The 21,538-nt window shown below is 36.2% G+C and overlaps 1 long non-coding RNA gene across 1 annotated transcript; it reads left to right on the top strand.

Annotated features, from left to right (window-relative positions):
- Window positions 1-10,846: 10,846 nt before the first annotated feature.
- LOC142152315 (uncharacterized) lies at window positions 10,847-17,194 on the top strand. Its single transcript, XR_012691318.1, has 6 exons — window positions 10,847-10,883; window positions 12,090-12,125; window positions 12,489-12,524; window positions 14,110-14,145; window positions 15,254-15,289; window positions 17,154-17,194. It is a non-coding gene; the product is annotated as an uncharacterized LOC142152315 (long non-coding RNA).
- The last annotated feature ends 4,344 nt before the right edge of the window (window positions 17,195-21,538 follow it).

The raw sequence follows: 21,538 nt of genomic DNA, 5'->3' as shown, positions 1-21,538 counted from the left end.
AGTTTGCCAAAATGCCATTCTACTCATGCCATTCGCATCAGCTAGCTCCCGTCTTTCAGTTAAATCCCAGCACCTGCAATCTACACTGTCATCATCCTCACCCTCATCAGTCTGACCATCAACCTCACACAATAGTAATTCATTCCACTATAATCCACCATTACCGAAGTCTCTGTACTTTGATGTAATTGCCAGTAATGGCCTTCCCCATGGAATTTGTAGTTCATTTTACGACAGAGTTGTCACAATTTTTGGGCAATTCTTTTACACCAGACCAAATGTTAAAATGTTGTGCTGACTCATCTGCATCACCACTGGGTGTCTTGGGAAAGCTAAGTTTTTCCAAGCAGCAGTTGCCAAAGAAACTGAGAGAGGATGAGTCATCGTGTCATGTACCACTTGAGCTGTCAGCTTGCTACCAAGAGCTCATTGCATCTCTTGAAATCTGGGTCAGCCGGATAGAAAGAGAATACATAGCTCTTAAACCTAGGATCATGTACAGTTCCCAAAATGTAGTGATCTGATTTTCCTTGTTTTGCACATCATTGCTTTGCACAAAAGGGACTTTACAGGTCAGGATACTGCTGCTCTTAAGATTGCACCTAAATCAACCATTTATCGGATCATCAAGAACTTCAAGGAGAGAGGTTCAATATTTGTGAAGAAGGCTTCAGAGCGCCCAAGATCGTCCAGCAAGCGCCAGAACTGCCTCCTATTGTTGATTCAGCTGCGAGATTGGGACACCACCAGTGCAGAGCTTGCTCAGGAATGGCAGCAGGCAGGTGTGAGTGCATGTGCACACACAGTTAGGCGAAGAGTTTTGGAGGATGGCCTGGTGTCAATAATGCCAGCAAAGAAGCCACTTCTCTCCAGTAAAAACATCAGGAACAGACTGACATTCTTCAAAAGGTACAGGGATTGGACTGCTGAGGACTGAGGTAAAGTCATTTTCTCTGATGAATCCCCTTTCAGATTGTTTGGGGCATCTGTAAAAACGCTTGTCTGGAGAAGAAAATGTGAGTGGTACCATCAGTCCTGTGTCATGCCAACAGTAATGCATCCTGAGACCATTCATGTGTGGGGTTACCTCGCAGTCAAGGGAGTGGGCTCATTACCAATTTTGGCTAAAAACACAGCCATGAATAAAGAATGGTACCAGAACATCTTCCAAGAGCAACTTCTCCCAATCATCCAAGAACAGTTTTGGAATGAACAATGCCTTTTCCAGCATGATGGAGCACCTTGCCATAAGTCAAAAGTGATAACTAAGTGACTCAGGGATTAAAACATTGAAATTTTGGGTCCATGGCCAGGAAACTCCCCAGACCTTAATCCCATTGAGAACTTGTGGTCAATTATCAAGACATAAGTGGATAAACAAAAACCCACAAATTCTGACAAACTCCAAGCATTGATTAGGCAAGAATGAACGGCCATCAAATCAGTATGTGGCCGAGAAGTTGATTGACAGCATGCCAGGGCGAATTGCAGAGGTCTTCAAAAAGAAGGGTCAACACTGCAAATATTGACTCTAAACTTAATGTAATTGTCAATAAAAGTCTTTGACACTTATGAAATTCTTGTTATTTTACTACAGTATACCATAGCAACATCTGACAAACAGGTCTAAAGATACTGAAACAGCAAATTTTGTGTTATTCTCAAATCTTTTGGCCATGACCCTATTGCTTCAGAGAGAAATCTTAAATGGGGGAGAGGAAAATCATTGATTTTTCCTCCAAATTCCTCCATTAATGTTTTCCATATTTACATTGTAACATATTTCAAATTAAAACATTTTCTTTCAAGTTTAATGCAATGTAAAATCAATTGTTAATTATAATGTTTACAATTTGTCTCACATAATAAGGCTATGATTATTGATGGAGCTAGGTTAGGGTGCCATAGGTATCTTCTCTGGCTTGATTTACAGGAATCCCTTATGTTATCAGGACCCATGGGATAAATATACTAATTAGAAGACAGGTTTCCTCTACATTGTTATGAAAGTATATAAAAAACACTGTTGGTTCTATAAAACTGGTCATAAATTTTGTATTCCTGCTGCTTAGACCCTAGAGTCTATTGAAAAGATTATTGTCCAGTTTGTCCAAACACGTGGGTGACTGTGTTAGACCAGGCAGGTTGCTTCTAACATTACTGGAGCTATTAATGTAGCCAGAAGGGGCCTGATTCATTAAGGATCTTAAGTTTAGAAACTTCTTATTTCAGTCTCCTGGACAAAACCATGTGCAAATTAGTATTCTGTTTTGCACATAAGTTAAATACTGACTGTTTTTTCTATCTCTAAAATTTGTAAATATTGAGACACTAACAGAATATTTGAATGAATCTCTCCTGCTTAGCACCCTCCAACATCAGTCATTACCAGTTATATATATTGAAAAGCACACCAGGGGGTAAATGTATCAATATGCGGGTTCTTCAACACCCGCGTGTTCAGCCTCTTCCGCGATTAAATTGCAAGTGGCGCTGCATTGTAAAGGGTTAACTTCCCTTTACAATGCAGCGCCGCTTGAAATTTAATCGCAGAAGAGGCTGAACACGCGGGTGTTGAAGAACCCGCATATTGATACATTCATCCCCCGAGGCTGTAGTACCATAAGATAAAGCATTGAAAAATATTTTACACAATGTAAATCAAGTTTGTCTTGTCAGAACAGTGTCAAATTAGGGACACGCAAACTTGGTGGGAGATATTTCAAAGAAAAAAATTTAAGCTTTATTGTCCCTAAGAAATAGAGATGGGCGGGTCCGGTTCTCCGAGAACCGAACCCACCCGAACTTTGGGTATCCGAGTACCGAGCTGAGCAGCTCGGTACTCTCCCGCCAATTCCGAATCCAAATCGAGGCCGAACGTCATTGTGACGTCGTCGGATCTCGGGACTCGGTTCTCGCGATACTTCAACTTTATAAATACACGCCTCCACAGCAATCCATCGCCATTTGACAGAGGGAGAGAGCAGGGTGTAGTCATAGGCTAATTAGAGCAGGGACAGAGAAAGAATACAATATTGTTCTTGCAATTGCTCTAACCAAAATCGCTAGTGCAGAGAGGAGGATAGAGGTTTATTATTTTTTCTTCATATTTGGCACTCCCCAGCGCTTTTGGGTTGTCCCCCATAATTGTGCATTAATATTTCTGGCTGTCAAAAGTCATATCTGTCAGCAGTATCTACTCAATAAATGTTAGCACTCCTCAGTGTTTTTGGGGTGTCCTCTCTAATTGTGCATTAATATTTCTGGCTGTCAAAAGTCATATCTGTCAGCAGTATCTACTCAATAATTTTAAGCACTCCTCAGTGTTTTTGGGGTGTCCTCTCTAATTGTGCATTAATATTTCTGGCTGTCAAAAGTCATATCTGTCAGCAGTATCTACTCAATAATTTTAAGCACTCCTCAGTGTTTTTGGGGTGTCCTCTCTAATTGTGCATTAATATTTCTGGCTGTCAAAAGTCATATCTGTCAGCAGTATCTACTCAATAATTTTAAGCACTCCTCAGTGTTTTTGGGGTGTCCTCTCTAATTGTGCATTAATATTTCTGGCTGTCAAAAGTCATATCTGTCAGCAGTATCTACTCAATAAATTTTAGCACTCCTCTGTGTTTTTGGGGTGTCCTCCCTAATTGTGCATTAATATTTCTGGCTGTCAAAAGTCATATCTGTCAGCAGTATCTACTCAATAAATGTTAGCACTCCTCAGTGTTTTTGGGGTGTCCTCTCTAATTGTGCATTAATATTTCTGGCTGTCAAAAGTCATATCTGTCAGCAGTATCTACTCAATAATTTTAAGCACTCCTCAGTGTTTTTGGGGTGTCCTCTCTAATTGTGCATTAATATTTCTGGCTGTCAAAAGTCATATCTGTCAGCAGTATCTACTCAATAATTTTAAGCACTCCTCAGTGTTTTTGGGGTGTCCTCTCTAATTGTGCATTAATATTTCTGGCTGTCAAAAGTCATATCTGTCAGCAGTATCTACTCAATAATTTTAAGCACTCCTCAGTGTTTTTGGGGTGTCCTCTCTAATTGTGCATTAATATTTCTGGCTGTCAAAAGTCATATCTGTCAGCAGTATCTACGCAATGGATTCAAAGCAGTCCACATATGATCTAAATGAGCAACCAGGTTCTGTCACCAGTCCTGATGTTAGTGTTCCCAGTACGTCATCTGGCCAAGGCGATGTCAAACAACAGAGTGTTTTCAAATTAGTGCAAAAAACAAAAACCAAAAAAAAATTTACTGTATTGAAGCGAAAAAGAAGTGTAACTGAGCAAAAGTTAAGTGACGATAAAAAAAAAATTGCAAGCATGCCATTCTACACACGCAGTGGCAAAGAGAGAATGAGGCCTTCACCTTTGGCTATTAGTGGCAGATCCCAAAAAGTTACCCAGGCTACAATTGGTGCACAACTACTGTTACGCGTCAAAGCTGAGCTGCAAGATACCAGTGAGGCATTACAGGAGAATATTTGCTCTGATTCACAAATGACAACAATCCCTGTGGAGAGTCCATCCAACAGTGGGATGTCTAATCGTGAGCATTCTGCTGATGTGTGCCTTAATAGCCCGAGTGTAGCCGGTGATACCCAAATTGAGGATGCCACTTTGGAATTAGAAGAGGATGAGGGGGAGATTTGTGTAGGCGACGAGGGCGCTAATGATGATGTTGATGATTATGATGCAGACAGATACCAAATTGCCTTTCTCAATTTCTATTTATATTCTAGATTATATAACGGCTGAATAGTTTTCTATTTTACTCCTAGTGGAGAGAGGATCTGATGCAGACAGATACCAAACTGCCTTTGTCCATTTCAATTTATATTGTACAGTCTATAATGGCTGAATTTTTTAGTATTTTATACAAGTGGAGGGGGGGCTAGAGAGACAGAAACCAAACTGGCTTTCTCCATGTCAATTAATATTGTACAGTCTATAATGGCTGAATTTTTTGGTATTTTATACAAGTGGAGGGGGGCCTAGAGAGACAGAGTGACCCCAAACTGTCTTTCTCCATGTCAATTAATATTGTACAGTCTATAATGGCTGAATTTTTTAGTATTTTATACAAGTGGAGGGGGGCCTAGAGAGACAGAAACCAAACTGGCTTTCTCCATGTCAATTAATATTGTACAGTCTATAATGGCTGAATTTTTTGCTATTTTATACAAGTGGAGGGGGGCCTTGAGAGACAGAAAGCAAACTGGCTTTTTCCATTTCTTTACATATTTAACTATAAGTGTAGGGTGTAATATACATTCAAAGACGATGGCTGCATTGCCAATATGCATAGATGGAGAGGAAGACAATCTGTTTTGTGTGTAGAATAGGCCTACCAACGAAGAATTAAACTGTTTTTTTGGATGATTTATTACCTCAACAATTAGATTACTTGTCTCTAAAACAGTTGGAGCACTAAATTGGGTTAATTTAGGCCCAAAAACATGGATTTTCCCAAAAAATAGCAAAACAAAACCAAACAAAACCAAAACCAAAACCAAAACACGCAATGGCGGTTTTGCAAAACCAAAACCAAAACCAAAACACGACGGTAATCCAGATCCAAAACCGAATCCAAAACCAAAACACGGGGGTCAGTGACCATCTCTACTAAGAAATAACCACTGCTTGGTAGTAGAAGAGGCTTTTTTTTTAGGGAGGAAGCTAACAAATTCTGTGATTCCTTTTATAAAATACTACAGAAGTAAACTATGTATGTTAACTTAGAGTGAGGTATTAGATATACAGAAAGCACAAAGATATGATATTGTATTTATCTCTTACTTTCTAACTGATTAATAATGTTTTCAATGTATTTTATGTACATCTTAACATAGCAATTTATTTAATTTCAGGAGAAAAAACACCAGCAGGATCCCCAGACTATATTGGTACAATTAATTTACATAAATAGCAACCATATTACAGCAGCATTTGTTTTTAAAACAGTTAAGCTATTTGGTTTTAGCATCCAGCAGTAGATAATTTAGTTAGAGCCAAAGTTAGGTATATTTTCAAAGAGGGATGTTAATGCTGCAATACCACCTAAGTTATTATTCCATAGACACTGCTACTGATGTTACTATATTTGTCCTCACTATGATTGGCCGAGACTTCTTTTTGTTATCTGTCCAAGGTGGGCACATTCTTGCAATAAAAGTGGAGGAATAACCAGCATGGTCTGTGTCAAACAATTTACCTCACAAATACAATATTTATAAGAAGGGTGGGTGGGTATTTAGGTGCCACTTGAAACATATTTTCTGACAATTTGTAATGCCTGAGCGGAGGGTGTTTCAGATGCATGCATTAAGGACAGACATAGAATGCTAGTTGACAGTAGCCATGGTAAATCAGAACAGCACAAAACACATCCGACACAAAGGTACAGGCAAACATAAGAAACAATAACCTTGCACCACAAGTTGGCACCCAACAGAAGGTTAATATCTGAGGGTATTCGTTCAGCTCCCCACTTGCTCAAGATAATTGAATTATACCTGGAATGACAGGTGGGCAGAGTCTACGTTTCAAGTAATGTCACTTTTATTAACAGAGACCTAGTTCTATTCAGAATGAAATAGTGAGCCCAGCTATCTTTACTGTTATCTCTAAAATTTGTAAATATTGAGATACTAAGAGAATATTTCAATGAATCTCTCCTGCTTAGCACCCTCCAACATCAGTCATTACCAGTTATATATATTGATATGTCAAATTAGGGACACGCAAGCTTGGTGAGAGATATTTCAAAGAAAAAATGTAAGCTTTATTGTCCCTAAGAAATAACCACTGCTTGGTAGTAGAAGAGGGTTTTTTTTTAGGGAGGAAGCTAACAAATTCTGTGATTCCTTTGATAAAATGTTAGAAAATGCTACAAAAGTAAACTATGTATGTTTACTTATAGTGAGGTATTAGATATACAGAAAGCACAAAGATATGCTATTGTATTCATCTCTTACTTTTTAACTGATTAATAATGTTTTCAATGTATTTTATGTACATCTTAACAGAGCAATTTATTTCATTTCAGGAGAAACAACACCAGCAGGATCCCCAGACTATATTGGTACAATTAATTTACATAAATAGCAACCATATTACAGCAGCATTTGTTTTTAAAACAGTTAAGCTATTTGGTTTTAGCATCCAGCAGTAGACACTTTAGTTAGAGCCAAAGTTAGGTATATTTTCAAAAAGGGATGTTAATGCTGCAATACCACCTAAATTATTATTCCATAGACACTGCTACCGATGTTACTATATTTGTCCTCACTACGATTGGCTGAGACTTCTTTTTGTTATCTGTCCAAGGTGGGCACATTCTTGCAATAAAAGTGGAGGAATAACCAGCATGGTCTGTGTCAAACAATTTAGCCCACAAATACAATATTTATAAGAAGGGTGGGTGGGTATTTGGGTGCCACTTGAAACATATTTTCTGACCATTTGTAATGCCTGAGCAAAGGGTGATTCAGATGCATGCATTAAGGACAGACATAGAATGCTAGTTGACAGTAGCCATGGTAAAACAGAACAGCACAAAACACATCCGACACAAAGGTACAGGCAAACATAAGAAACAATAACCTTGCACCACAAGTTGGCACCCAACAGAAGGTTAATATCTGAGGGTATTCGTTCAGCTCCCCACTTGCTCAAGATAATTGAATTATACCTGGAATGACAGGTGGGCAGAGTCTACGTTTTAATTAATACCACTTTTATTAACAGATACCTAGTTCTATTCAGAAGGAAATAGCGAGCCCAGCTATCTTTACTGTTATCTCTAAAATTTGTAAATATTGAGACACTAACAGAATATTTGAAAGAATCTCTCCTGCTTAGCACCCTCCAACATCAGTCATTACCAGTTATATACATTGAAAAGCACACCAGAGCTGTAGTACCATAAGATAAAGCATTGACAAATATTTTACACAATGTAAATCAAGCTTGTCTTGTCAGAACAGTGTCAAATTAGGGACACGCAAGCTTGGTGGGAGATATTTCAAAGAAAAAAATGTAAGCTTTATTGTCCCTAAGAAATAACCACTTAACCACTGCTTGGTAATAGAAGAGGCTTTTTTTTAGGGAGGAAGCTAACAAATTCTGTGATTCCTTTGATAAAATGTTAGAAAATGCTACAAAAGTAAACTATGTATGTTTACTTAGAGTGAGGTATTAGATATACAGAAAGCACAAAGCTATGATATTGTATTCATCTCTTACTTTTTAACTGATTAATAATGTTTTCAATGTATTTTATGTACATCTTATCAGAGCAATTTATTTAATTTCAGGAGAAACAACACCAGCAGGATCCCCAGACTATATTGGTACAATTAATTTACATAAATAGCAACCATATTACAGCAGCATTTGTTTTTAAAACAGTTAAGCTATTTGGTTTTAGCATCCAGCAGTAGACACTTTAGTTAGAGCAAAAGTTAGGTATATTTTCAAAAAGGGATGTTAATGCTGCAATACCACCTAAATTATTATTCCATAGACACTGCTACCGATGTTACTATATTTGTCCTCACTATGATTGGCTGAGACTTCTTTTTGTTATCTGTCCAAGGTGGGCACATTCTTGCAATAAAAGTGGAGGAATAACCAGCATGGTCTGTGTCAAACAATTTAGCCCACAAATATAATATTTATAAGAAGGGTGGGTGGGTATTTGGGTGCCACTTGAAACATATTTTCTGACCATTTGTAATGCCTGAGCAGAGGGTGATTCAGATGCATGCATTAAGGACAGACATAGAATGATAGTTGACAGTAGCCATGGTAAAACAGAACAGCACAAAACACATCCGACACAAAGGTACAGGCAAACATAAGAAACAATAACCTTGCACCACAAGTTGGCACCCAACAGAAGGTTAATATCTGAGGGTATTCGTTCAGCTCCCCACTTACTCAAGATAATTGAATTATACCTGGAATGACAGGTGGGCAGAGTCTACGTTTTAATTAATACCACTTTTATTAACAGATACCTAGTTCTATTCAGAAGGAAATAGCGAGCCCAGCTATCTTTACTGTTATCTCTAAAATTTGTAAATATTGAGACACTAACAGAATATTTGAATGAATCTCTCCTGCTTAGCACCCTCCAACATCAGTCATTACCAGTTATATATATTGAAAAGCACACCGGAGCTGTAGTACCATAAGATAAAGCATTGACAAATATTTTACACAATGTAAATCAAGCTTGTCTTGTCAGAACAATGTCAAATTAGGGACACGCAAGCTTGGTGGGAGATATTTCAAAGAAAAAAATGTAAGCTTTATTGTCCCTAAGAAATAACCACTGCTTGATAATAGAAGAGGCTTTTTTTTAGGGAGGAAGCTAACAAATTCTGTGATTTCTTTGATAAAATGTTAGTAAATGCTATAAAAGTAAACTATGTATGTTTACTTAGAGTGCGGTATTAGATATACAGAAAGCACAAAGATATGCTATTGTATTTATCTCTTACTTTTTAACTGATTAATAATGTTTTCAATGTATTTTATGTACATCTTAACATAGCAATTTATTTCATTTCAGGAGAAAAAACACCAGCAGGATCCCCAGACTATATTGGTACAATTAATTTACATAAATAGCAATCATAATACAGCAGCATTTGTTTTTAAAACAGTTAAGCTATTTGGTTTTAGCATCCAGCAGTAGACACTTTAGTTAGAGCCAAAGTTAGGTATATTTTCAAAGAGCGATGTTAATGCTGCAATACCACCTAAATTATTATTCCATAGACACTGCTACCGATGTTACTATATTTGTCCTTACTATAAATGGTCGAGACTTCTTTTTGTTATCTGTCCAAGGTGGGCACATTCTTGCAATAAAAGTGGAGGAACAACCAGCATGGTCTGTGTCAAACAATTTAGCCCACAAATACAATATTTTTAAGAAGGGTGGGTGGGTATTTAGGTGCTACTTGAAACATATTTTCTGACCATTTGTAATGCCTGAGCGGAGGGTGTTTCAGATGCATGCATTAAGGACAGACATAGAATGCTAGTTGACAGTAGCCATGGTAAAACAGAACAGCAGAAAAAACCCATCCGACACAAAGGTACAGGCAAACATAAGAAACAATAACCTTACACCACAAGTTGGCACCCAACAGAAGGTTAATATCTGAGGGTATTCTTTCATCTCCCCACTTGCTCAAGATAATTGAATTATACCTGTAATGACAGGTGGGCAGAGCCTACGTTTCAATTAATGCCACTTTTATTAACAGAGACCTAGTTCTATTCAAAAGGAAATAGCGAGCCCAGCTATCTTTACTGTAATCTCTAAAATTTGTAGATATTGAGACACTAACAGAATATTTGAATGAATCTCTCCTGCTTAGCACCCTCCAACATCAGTCACTAACAGTTATATATATTGAAAAGCACACCAGAGCTGTAGTACCATAAGATAAAGCAATGAAAAATATTTTACACAATGTAAATCAAGCTTGTCTTGTCAGAACAGTTTCAAATTAGGGACACACAAGCTTGGTGGGAGATATTTCAAAGAAAAAATGTAAGCCTTATTGTAACTAAGAAATAACCACTGCTTGGTAGTAGAAGAGGCTTTTTTTTAGGGAGGAAGCTAACAAATTCTGTGATTCCTTTAATAAAATGTTAGAAATTCTACAAAAGTAAACTATGTATGTTTACTTAGAGTGAGGTATTAGATATCCAAAAAGCACAAAGATTTGATATTGTATTCATCTCTTACTTTTTAACTGATTAATAATGTTTTCAATGTATTTTATGTACAACTTAACAGAGCAATTTATTTAATTTCAGAAGAAACAACACCAGCAGGATCCCCAGACTATATTGGTACAATTAATTTACATAAATAAAAACCATATTAGAGCAGCATTTATTTTTAAAACAGTTAAGCTATTTGGTTTTAGCATCCAGCAGTAGACACTTTAGTTAGAGCCAAAGTTAGGTATTTTTTCAAAGAGGGATGTTAATGCTGCAATACCACCTAAAATATTATTCCATAAACACTGCTACCGATGTTACTATATTTGTCCTCACTATGATTGGCCGAGACTTCTTTTTGTTATCTGCCCAAGGTGGGCACATTCTTGCAATAAAAGTGGAGGAATAACCAGCATGGTCTGTGTCAAACAATTTAGCCCACAAATACAATATTTATAAGAAGGGTGGGTGGGTATTTAGGTGCCACTTGAAACATATTTTCTGACCATTTGTAATGCCTGAGCAGAGGGTGTTTCAGATGCATGCATTAAGGACAGACATAGAATGCTAGTTGACAGTAGCCATGGTAAAACAGAACAGCACAAAACGCATCCGACACAAAAATACAGGCAAACATAAGAAACAATAACCTTACACCACAAGGTGGTACCAAACAGAAGGTTAATATCTGGGGGGATTCATTCAGCACCCCACTTGCTCAAGATAATTGAATTATACCTGGAACGACAGGTGGGCAGAGTCTACGTTTCAAGTAATGCCACTTTTATTAACAGAGACCTAGTTCTATTCAGATGGAAATAGCGAGCCCAACTATCTTTACTGTTCTCTCTAAAATTTGTAAATATTGAGACACTAACAGAATATTTGAATGAATCTCTCCTGCTTAGCACCCTCCAACATCAGTCACTAACAGTTATATATATTGTAAAGCACACCAGAGCTGTAGTACCATAAGATAAAGCATTGACATATATTCTACACAATGTAAATCAAGCTTGTGTTGTCAGAACAGTGCCAAATTGGGGACACACAAGCTTGGTGGGAGATATTTCAATGAAAAAATGTAAGCTTTATTGTCCTTAAGAAATAATCACTGCTTGGTAGTAGAAAAGGCTTTTTTGGTGGGAGGAAGCTAACAAATTCTGTGATTCCTTTGATAAAATGTTAGAAAATGCTACAAAAGTAAACTATGTATGTTTACCTAGAGTGAGGGATTAGATATACAGAAAGCAAAAATAGTTGATATTCTAATCATCTCTTACTTTTTTAATGTATTTTATGTACATCTTAACAGAGCAATTTATTTCATTTCAGGAGAAACAACACCAGCAGGACCCTCAGGCTATGTTGGTACGATTAATTTACATAAATAACAACCATATTACAGCAGCATTTGTTTTTAAAACAGTTAAGCTATTTGGTTTTAGCATCCAGCAGTAGACACTTTAGTTAGAGCCAAAGTTAGGTATAGGAAGCTAACAAATTCTGTGATTCCTTTGATAAAATGTTTACAAAAGTAAACTAAAGAATCTAATTTACATTTTACTTGAACATCACTGTTCGGAATACTGCACAAACTGTTATCTCCTTATTGACATTGTGAATTGGGAATGTTTCATTGAAATGCCGATATTTCTTCTCGAGATTCATTTGTTAAAAGATAGCAGCATTATGTTTATTTCACATGTTAATGCTCATTTCTTAACTTTTTAGTCAATGTTGCACCACCTCCTAGTGAATCAGCAGCAGGTAATTTAACGTAGCCGTTGTAGCCATTTGTATGCGATACCTAATTTTCCTGGAAATTTACGTTCTCCTAAGTCAAATTGTCTCAAAGCTATGTTAAGCGTTTTGTTTAGAAGGCACAGTAATTTCTTAGCATTTGCTGCTGTACCAGCGTTTCAAAGTGAGCATTTACCTAAAATAATGAAGAATCTATTATTTTTTAATTTATTAAAGGTTCTTCATAACACAAGTTAGACATATCACAACTTCAGAATCAGTTCATATGATATCAAAAATTACTAACTAATAATGATATGCATATTTTTACTATACCATTGCTGATTATTAACAAAATATTAAACTTATTGAACTGAAAATTGCAGATTCCCCACATTTCAAATAGCAAAAGATGGAAATATATTGTTAGATTAGTGTAAAATATATTTTACTGATTATATACAGTATATGCACATAAGCACACACATATCAACAGAAACAGAATAATAAAAATAAAAAGACAAAAAACATGAGGTCTATGCATTAAGGGAATACAGAGTAAAGAGATGAATCCCTAGTAATATTTAAAAATATCATATACAGGTATATGTTCTATTATCTCTAATGTTTGGAACTTTAGGTTTTCTGATAAAAGGCTTTTCCCTATTTTTTGAGCAATATGCCTAAAAAATATACATTAGAAAATGACCCTGACCTTTCTACTCACTTAGTTATATTTAGCTATGCTTTGCTATGCTCAACACAGGAATTGAGAATCTGATACTCAGGTCATGATTCAGAGTGAGACATACTCCTATTTGTGTATCGTATCTTTGAATTTTTTCACACTGTGCATGCACAGAAAGTAATAATATGCTATTGCGGCTATTCAGACCTGCAACTTTTTGGCACTTATCTCTCCTTACACCTGAAAAAGAATAACGGGAGAGGGAAGGCGCGTTCTAATATAGGAAATGTACAGTAAGGTTGTGTTCGAACAATTATTTTCAGATTCAGACTGGGATATAGTCACAGTTACGAGTGAAAGGAGGTTTTCTTGCGGGTGGTCAGGGGCAGGTGTAAGTAGCAGATAATAATGTCAAACCCCTGAGTTAGAGAATTACTTACTTAAATAGAGGTTTTCTAATGATTTGCAGAAGCTTATTGAGACTTTAGTAGTCATTGGGCTATAGATTACTTTTTTCTTTAATCTTTCATTTGTGGGAAAGAAAAATTATTGTTTTTGTACACATGTTCCTGCTGCATTAGCTATGTTATTCAAGTTTAAATGATGCTTCATAGGAATTACGTTTAAAACATAAAATAAATGGTTTTTGTACATGTTCGCAAGCTAGATGTAAATGTCTGAGGGGTGTGTCTTGTCAAGTATAAGCATCTACTTTCCATAAATGTTTTCAAATGCAAGTCACGCTTAATCTTGCATTCCACTCTGAATCAGGCCCTCAGTGATCATATCTGTGTGTATTAACATTATTACAAAGCAGCAACAATTATTTATTCATTTTTATTATTCTAGTATTCTGTTGATAAATACCTGTCTTTTGTTCATGGAAAAAAAATGAACATTAACAGAACATTTTTATATTTACAGGGCAAGAAATGCAACCAACACACACAGTATATGAAGGTGAATTATAAAAACCATATTGTTTTATCATTTGCATATTTCACCTGAACCAGCTTTAATTTTCTAACATGATAACATTAGTGCAATTTACTTCTTCCAATGTTGCACAAGTGGGTTTAATCTAAATGAGATAATGTGAAATATGCATATATTTGTGTATGTAAAAAGCTATTAATTCAATATCAAACTTCATTCTAATAATTGCAGCCAGCACTGGAAATAACTTGGAACTGGAATTTAAGACACAATGGCCTATTTTTGCGTTTTAACTTTAATTGTATTTAGGACCAGTCATTATGTGTGAAACTCTTGTTTATTGCTTTTTGTGTCTAACCAAACATCTTTATATGGGGAAACAGACTTTGCCTTCCAAAAGAGGTCCAAGATTCAGGGCGTTTCTTTCCTTCCTTACTTCCTTTCACTGCAGCTTTTTGTTCGATTAATCATTAATGGCGATGAAATCAAGTTTTGCATTAAATATATCTGTTTGCAGTTGTTTCCTAAGATATTGCAAAGTGCTCTACCTGTATATATTGTATGAAAAGGAGAAGAAGGAATGGTGAACAAAAGGAATTCATTTTGATATCCCACAGAAAGAGAAACTTATTATTAGAAATAAGTAAACCATTCTGTTTTTTGATTTTGTATCCCAACCCAAAGTTTTCAAGTTGGTTTTGCTTTTGTCAAAGCTAAGCTGCTGTTTTTTTTTTTTTTTTTTATTAAATTGTGTTTTATTGTAGGTATACACAATATTTGGGGAAGGGTGGGGGTACAGAAAAACAGAAAGGAATTGTGGGAAGAAGGGAGCTGTACAACAATCAGTACCATTGATATTCATTTTTAGAATACATTGTCAAAAGATTGAAGTTAGGTGCCAAAGTTAATTTAAAACTGTTGATAAAGTAGGAATATAGAAAAGACGGAGTTCAGTTCTCTACACAGTTCTACAATAATAAATTTATGTGCTGGGGGTGAGAGGGGTAGACATAAATTAAGCAGGTTGGGCTGCTATTTTATGCATCTTGAAAACCTCTTGGTTTTGAAGTAGTTAAAATGTTAGCAATGTATTTTTATGTACGTATTAACAAAGTAATTAATTTAATTTCAGAAGAAACACCACCAACAACAACCTCAGGATATATAGGTACAATTAATTTACATAGTGTAACTGGATCACTTATAAATAACTTATGGTATAAATTTATTAAAAGGAAATAGCGCAGGGAGCTTATTTATCATTGCAATGTACTGATTTTACTGTATCTTGGGGCACTTTGTAGAGAAATTGCATTCATTTCTGATGAAATAAGCATTTGTTGAGGAAGTCTTTTGTGTATGGGAGATGACTTGTTTGTGGTTGTAGCTTTGCTAGAGGAAATCTCCAATTAGGCATATGTGAGGAGGGAGACTGTTTTGGGGATTGCAGGAAATGTTAAATGAGTCTGTTCAATGTGTGTGACCAACACTTGAATGCACGGCAGGGAGCTGTTGCCTGAATCCTGGTTAAAGCGAAAGGAAATCTCTGATCAATGGGATTCAGGATATCGCAGAAAAGTGTAAATATTTTTAAGTATAAATTGCATTTCAATCCATGTTTGGGTAAACATATTGCATCCTGTTACTAAAAATAACTCAGACTTTAGGGGGCTGGCTTACCCTGTGAGGCTGTGCCTAAAACTGTATAAAAACAGCACTAGTTTTATTGAATGTATCATTCTTGTACTATCTATACTTCTGGAAACCACAGACTAGTACCACAGATTGGCGTGTGAACTGTCCATCTTAGGACTACTTGAGCAAATAAACATCTTTTGCTTTAAAGACCTGCTTGAAAACTTCTCCATGCTGAAATTCCTGTGACCTACAGATTAGACCCAACTCTAATCCGTTCCCGGCTGTTCTGAGGTTCAGACCCAGCTCTCCGGTACCACCACTCTAGCTGCTACCCAGCAGCTCTGGCCAGTGTGATAGGCCAGGGGGATCCATCCACAGCAACCCTGATCCATAGTAAGAGGTCAGTGGTATCAGTCCAGGTACACCAGCAACGGGGTACACTAGCAATGAAAGTTACCCAGAAGGAACCCAGTTCTGGATGCCAGTAAGGAGTCCAGTGGTGGCAGCATTTGTAAGCCCCTCCTACTCGGTTAGAGGGTGCATTTGGAATAAAAAAAGGGAACGGTGGCAAAGTAAGCCCAGCTGGTTTCCAGCAGCAACAGACAGGGTGGCATAGGTGGTCCATCCTGTCACACATTAAAAAAGACCATATTGCATTATGGGGTCATTTTTAAATCATTAATTTACTTGGTTTTGGCATTCAGCAGAAGACATGTTAATGAGACTAAGTTTTACAGCCAATATATTCAAAAAAATATCTTTAAACTGCATTGACACATAAATTAGTGAACATTATTTTTCACCACTCTCAAATGGCTTCAGGTGGCGGTGTGAAGAGCAATCAGAAGATGCAATGTCCATTATTGCAGTTTGTTATTGGTCCTCCTGTTCACAACTCCTTCCAAAGTATCATGGAGCCTTGGTAAAAATAATTTCACAGATGCCAGTGCAGGTCAATTACCTGCAAACACAGGAACTGTAGGTTAATCAAATACTATGTAAAGGCAGCTTATGTGTCCAAGATATTGCTTGAATATAGCATGATTATTTTAGCCTATTTATATTTTAAGAATTTATTGCAAATTTTCAAAATTTATAGCAGATTGGACGAACCAGTGTCAGAACCACCTTTACATTTAAGAAAAGACAGATGGTCACCAATTGCATTTGTGCAGCACTTAAGTACTATATACCTGTTTACTTGGTCTCACCAATAAAGCTTTTCCACCCTATATCTTATTCTAGCTTTCATATGTGGCTTGGAGAAAGGGGTTTGACATAAAGAAAGTATGTAGAGTTGAGATTTTATGGATTGCTGTTGATTTTTAAGCGATTGATTATATGTGCAACTTACATTCATGTATATATTAACAGACTAATTAATTTAATTTCAGAAGAAACTTCACCACCACCAACAACCACAGTATATACAGGTATACTTAACTTACATTAAAAAATACAATTTTGCACTGTCAATTAATTTAAAAACAAATAAGCTGTTTGGCTTTAGAATCCAACAGAAGAATTATTAATACGAGGAAAGTTTAGGGTTTTTTTTACAACCAATATATTCAAAGAAAGATCTTAAAACTGAATTATCCCCAAAAGTGGTGAACTTTATTTTTCATACCTTTGAAATGTCTGCAGAAGCGGGTATGAGAGTGAGGATCAGAACGTGAAATGTCTGTTATTGTGGTTTGTCATTGGATCCTCATGAAAAATAATTGCATGGAGGCCATTGCAGATCAATTAAGTGCAAATACAACTATTGCAAGTTAATACAATATTATGTAGAGGCAGTATATGTATCCAAAATATGCAACAAAATTGCTTGAATTTGATGTACTAAATTTATTTTGCTTTGCTCAGTTACAGGCTGTTTTCTCAGTAAAAATTATAAATATTTATGCATATTAATATATTACCCCATTGAAATCCTCAGTTAATTAAAGTTTGGTAATTGGGTTGAAAACAATGCAAAATAACTGCAAAAAGGCACAAAAAGCAGCAATGAATACGACCAATATTTGCGTTCATGTACAGAAGTCATATCTGTAAACACAGAAGGATTAAGAGAAAGAGTTACTATTTAGAAATACTTTAACTAAATGTAAGGTTTTCTTTTTTATCTTTATGACTTAGATGTCTATGCTATATACTCTACCTTTTGTTTTTGTCTCTTATGTTTTTCTTTACTCCATGTAAAGAAGCCAGATGTTTGATTCCTTTAAACAGGTTTAAAAATTAAGTTAAATTTTGCTGGTTCAAGGGCATTGAAAGTGTTTGTGACACAACATTTATTCTGCTAGTTGATTTGAGTTTGACAGCTGCAGCTGCCCTCGAATGGGTATCCTTAGAATTGAGTTTACAGTTTGTGTTCAAAGTTTGCAAATATAAAAAGTAAAAAAAAAAAGCTGGATTAAAATAGCAATTTTTGTAGTATTTTTTTTAAAATTACAACAGAGAACAGTACTGTGTTTGAGTTAAAACTTATAATGCATTGTTGGCGTGAAAAACTGTTAAAAATAATATACAATGTAACTATTTGAGTGAGAAGTAGCTCAAAAAATATTCATACAAATTTCCATATGGTTGAAACAGTTCACATTGATTGAACTTAGCTTTAATGAATTTATTTTATCTAATTTACAAGAAATTATTGCAAATTTTTGAAATTTAGTGCCGATCCTAACATTCAGTCAGGATCCACACTGGAGTAAATTCCAGCATCTCTAGATATAATCACAATTTAAAAAAGCAAATGGTCACCAACTGCATTATCTGCAACTATTCTACTTTATTGCTTGCCTATATACTTGTCCTCCCCAATTTAACTCTTCCATCCTATTTCTCTATCGAACTTTTATATGTTAATTAGAGTGAGGAATTAGATATACAGAAAGCACAAAGATATGATATTGTATTCATCTCTTACTTTTTAACTGATTAATAATGTTTTCAATGTATTTTATGTACATCTTAACAGAGCAATTTATTTAATTTCAGGAGAAACAACACCAGCAGGATCCCCAGACTATATTGGTACAATTAATTTACATAAATAGCAACCATATTACAGCAGCATTTGTTTTTAAAACAGTTAAGCTATTTGGTTTTAGCATCCAGCAGTAGACACTTTAGTTAGAGCCAAAGTTAGGTATATTTTCAAAGAGGGATGTTAATGCTGCAATACCACCTAAATTATTATTCCATAGACACTGCTACCGATGTTACTATATTTCTCCTGACTAAGATTGGCCGAGATTTCTTTTTGTTATCTGTCCAAAGTGGGCACATTCTTGCAATAAAAGTGGAGGAATAACCAGCATGGTCTGTGTGAAATAATTTAGCCCACAAATACAATATTTATAAGAAGGGTGGGTGGGTATTTAGGTGCCACTTGAAACATGTTTCCTGACCATTTATAATGCCTGAGCGGAGGGTGTTTCAGATGCATGCATTAAGGACAGACATAGAATGCTAGTTGACAGTAGCCATGGTAAAACAGAACAGCAAAAAACACATTCGGCACAAAGGTACAGGCAAACATAAGAAACAATAACCTTGCACCACAAGTTGGCACCCAACAGAAGGTTAATATCTGAGGGTATTCGTTCAGCTCCCCACTTGCTCAAGATAATTGAATTATACCTGGAATGATAGGTGGGCAGAGTCTACGTTTCAATTAATGCCACTTTTATTAACAGAGACCTAGTTCTATTCAGAAGGAAATAGCGAGCCCAGCTATCTTTACTGTTATCAATAAAATTTGTAAATATTGAGACACTAACAGAATATTTGAATGAATCTCTCCTGCTTAGCTTTCTCCAGCATCAGTCATTACCAGTTATATATATTGAAAAGCACACCAGAGCTGTAGTACCATAAGATAAAGCATTGAAAAATATTTTACGCAATGTAAATCAAGCTTGTCTTGTCAGAACAGTGTAAAATTAGGGACACACAAGCTTGGTGGGAGATATTTCAAAGAAAAAATGTAAGCTTTATTGTCCCTAAGAAATAACCACTGCTTGGTAGTAGAAGAGGCTTTTTTTTAGGGAGGAAGCTAACAAATTCTGTGATTCCTTTGATAAAATGTTAGAAAATGCTACAAAAATAAACTATGTATGTTTACTTAGAGTGAGGTATTAGATATTATTATTATTATTATTATCATTATTATCATTTATTTGTTAGGCGCCACAAGGTTTCCGCAGCGCCGCACATAGTAGAAACAGTAGACTATACAGGGTATAACAGTACAGAACAATAAACAAAAAGTACCAATACTACAGAAACTCTAGGCAGGCAGATGCAATAGACACGGAGCAGAAGAACGGGTTAGGAGGCAGGAGCGAAGAGGGCCCTGCTCATTCAAGCTTACATCCTAAGGGAGGGTTGACAGACCAGGCACAAGAGGAGCCGGTTGAGGCAATGGGAGAGAGGGGAGAATGAGCGGAGGAGATAGGGGTTAAGTGGATGGGTGGTAGGCTTTGAGAAAGAGGTAAGTTTTGAGTGCACGTTTGAAGGAGCACAGAGTTGGAGAGAGGCGGATGGAGCGAGGGAGGTCATTCCAGTGAAGAGGGGCTGCACGGGAAAAGTCCTAGATTCTGGATTGGGAAGAGGTGATCAAAGTGGAGGAGAGGCGACAGTCATTGGCCGAGTGCAGGGAACGGGCGGGAGAGTGATATACAGAAAGCACAAAGATATGATATTGTTATTGTATTGATCTCTTACTTTTTAACTGATTAATAATGTTTTCAATGTATTTTATGTAAATTTTAACAGAGCAATTTATTTAATTTCAGGAGAAACAACACCAGCAGGATCCCCAGACTATATTGGTACAATTAATTTACATAAATAGCAACCATATTACAGCAGCATTTGTTTTTAAAACAGTTAAGCTATTTGGTTTTAGCATCCAGCAGTAGACACTTTAGTTAGAGCCAAAGTTAGGTATATTTTTAAAGAGGGATGTTAATGCTGCAATACCACCTAAATTAATATTCCATAGACACTGTTACCGATGTTACTACATTTGTCCTCACTATGATTGGCCGAGAATTCTTTTTGTTATCTGTCCAAGGTGGGCACATTCTTGCAATAAAAGTGGAGGAATAACCAGCATGGTCTGTGTCAAATGATTTAGCCCCCAAATACAATATTTATAAGAAGGGTGGGTGGGTATTTAGGTGCAACTTGAAACATGTTTCCTGACCATTTGTAATGCCTGAGCGGAGGGTGTTTCAGATGCATGCATTAAGGACAGACATAGAATGCTAGTTGACAGTAGCCATGGTAAAACAGAACAGCACAAAACACATCCTGCACAAAGGTAGAGGCAAACATAAGAAACAATAACCTTGCACCACAAGGTGGTACCAAACAGAAGGTTAATATCTGGGGGGATTCGTTCAGCACCCCACTTGCTCAAGATAATTGAATTATACCTGGAATGACAGGTGGGCAGAGTCTACGTTTCAATTAATGCCACTTTTATTAACAGAGACCTAGTTCTATTCAGAAGGAAATAGCGAGCCCAGCTATCTTTACTGTTATCTCTAAAATTTGTAAATATTGAGACACTAACAGAATATTTGAATGAATCTCTCCTGCTTAGCACCCTCCAACATCAGTCATTACCAGTAATATATATTAAAAATCACACCAAAGCTGTAGTACCATAAGATAAAGCATTGAAAAATATTTTACGCAATGTAAATCAAGATTGTCTTGTCAGAACAGTGTTAAATTAGGGACACACAAGCTTGGTGGG

This window comes from Mixophyes fleayi, chromosome 4 (assembly GCF_038048845.1).
Source record: "Mixophyes fleayi isolate aMixFle1 chromosome 4, aMixFle1.hap1, whole genome shotgun sequence".
NCBI classification, from domain to species: Eukaryota; Metazoa; Chordata; class Amphibia; order Anura; family Limnodynastidae; genus Mixophyes; species Mixophyes fleayi.
Note: the sequence above shows the minus strand (reverse complement) of the source record. Positions and strands in the feature narration are given on the sequence as shown.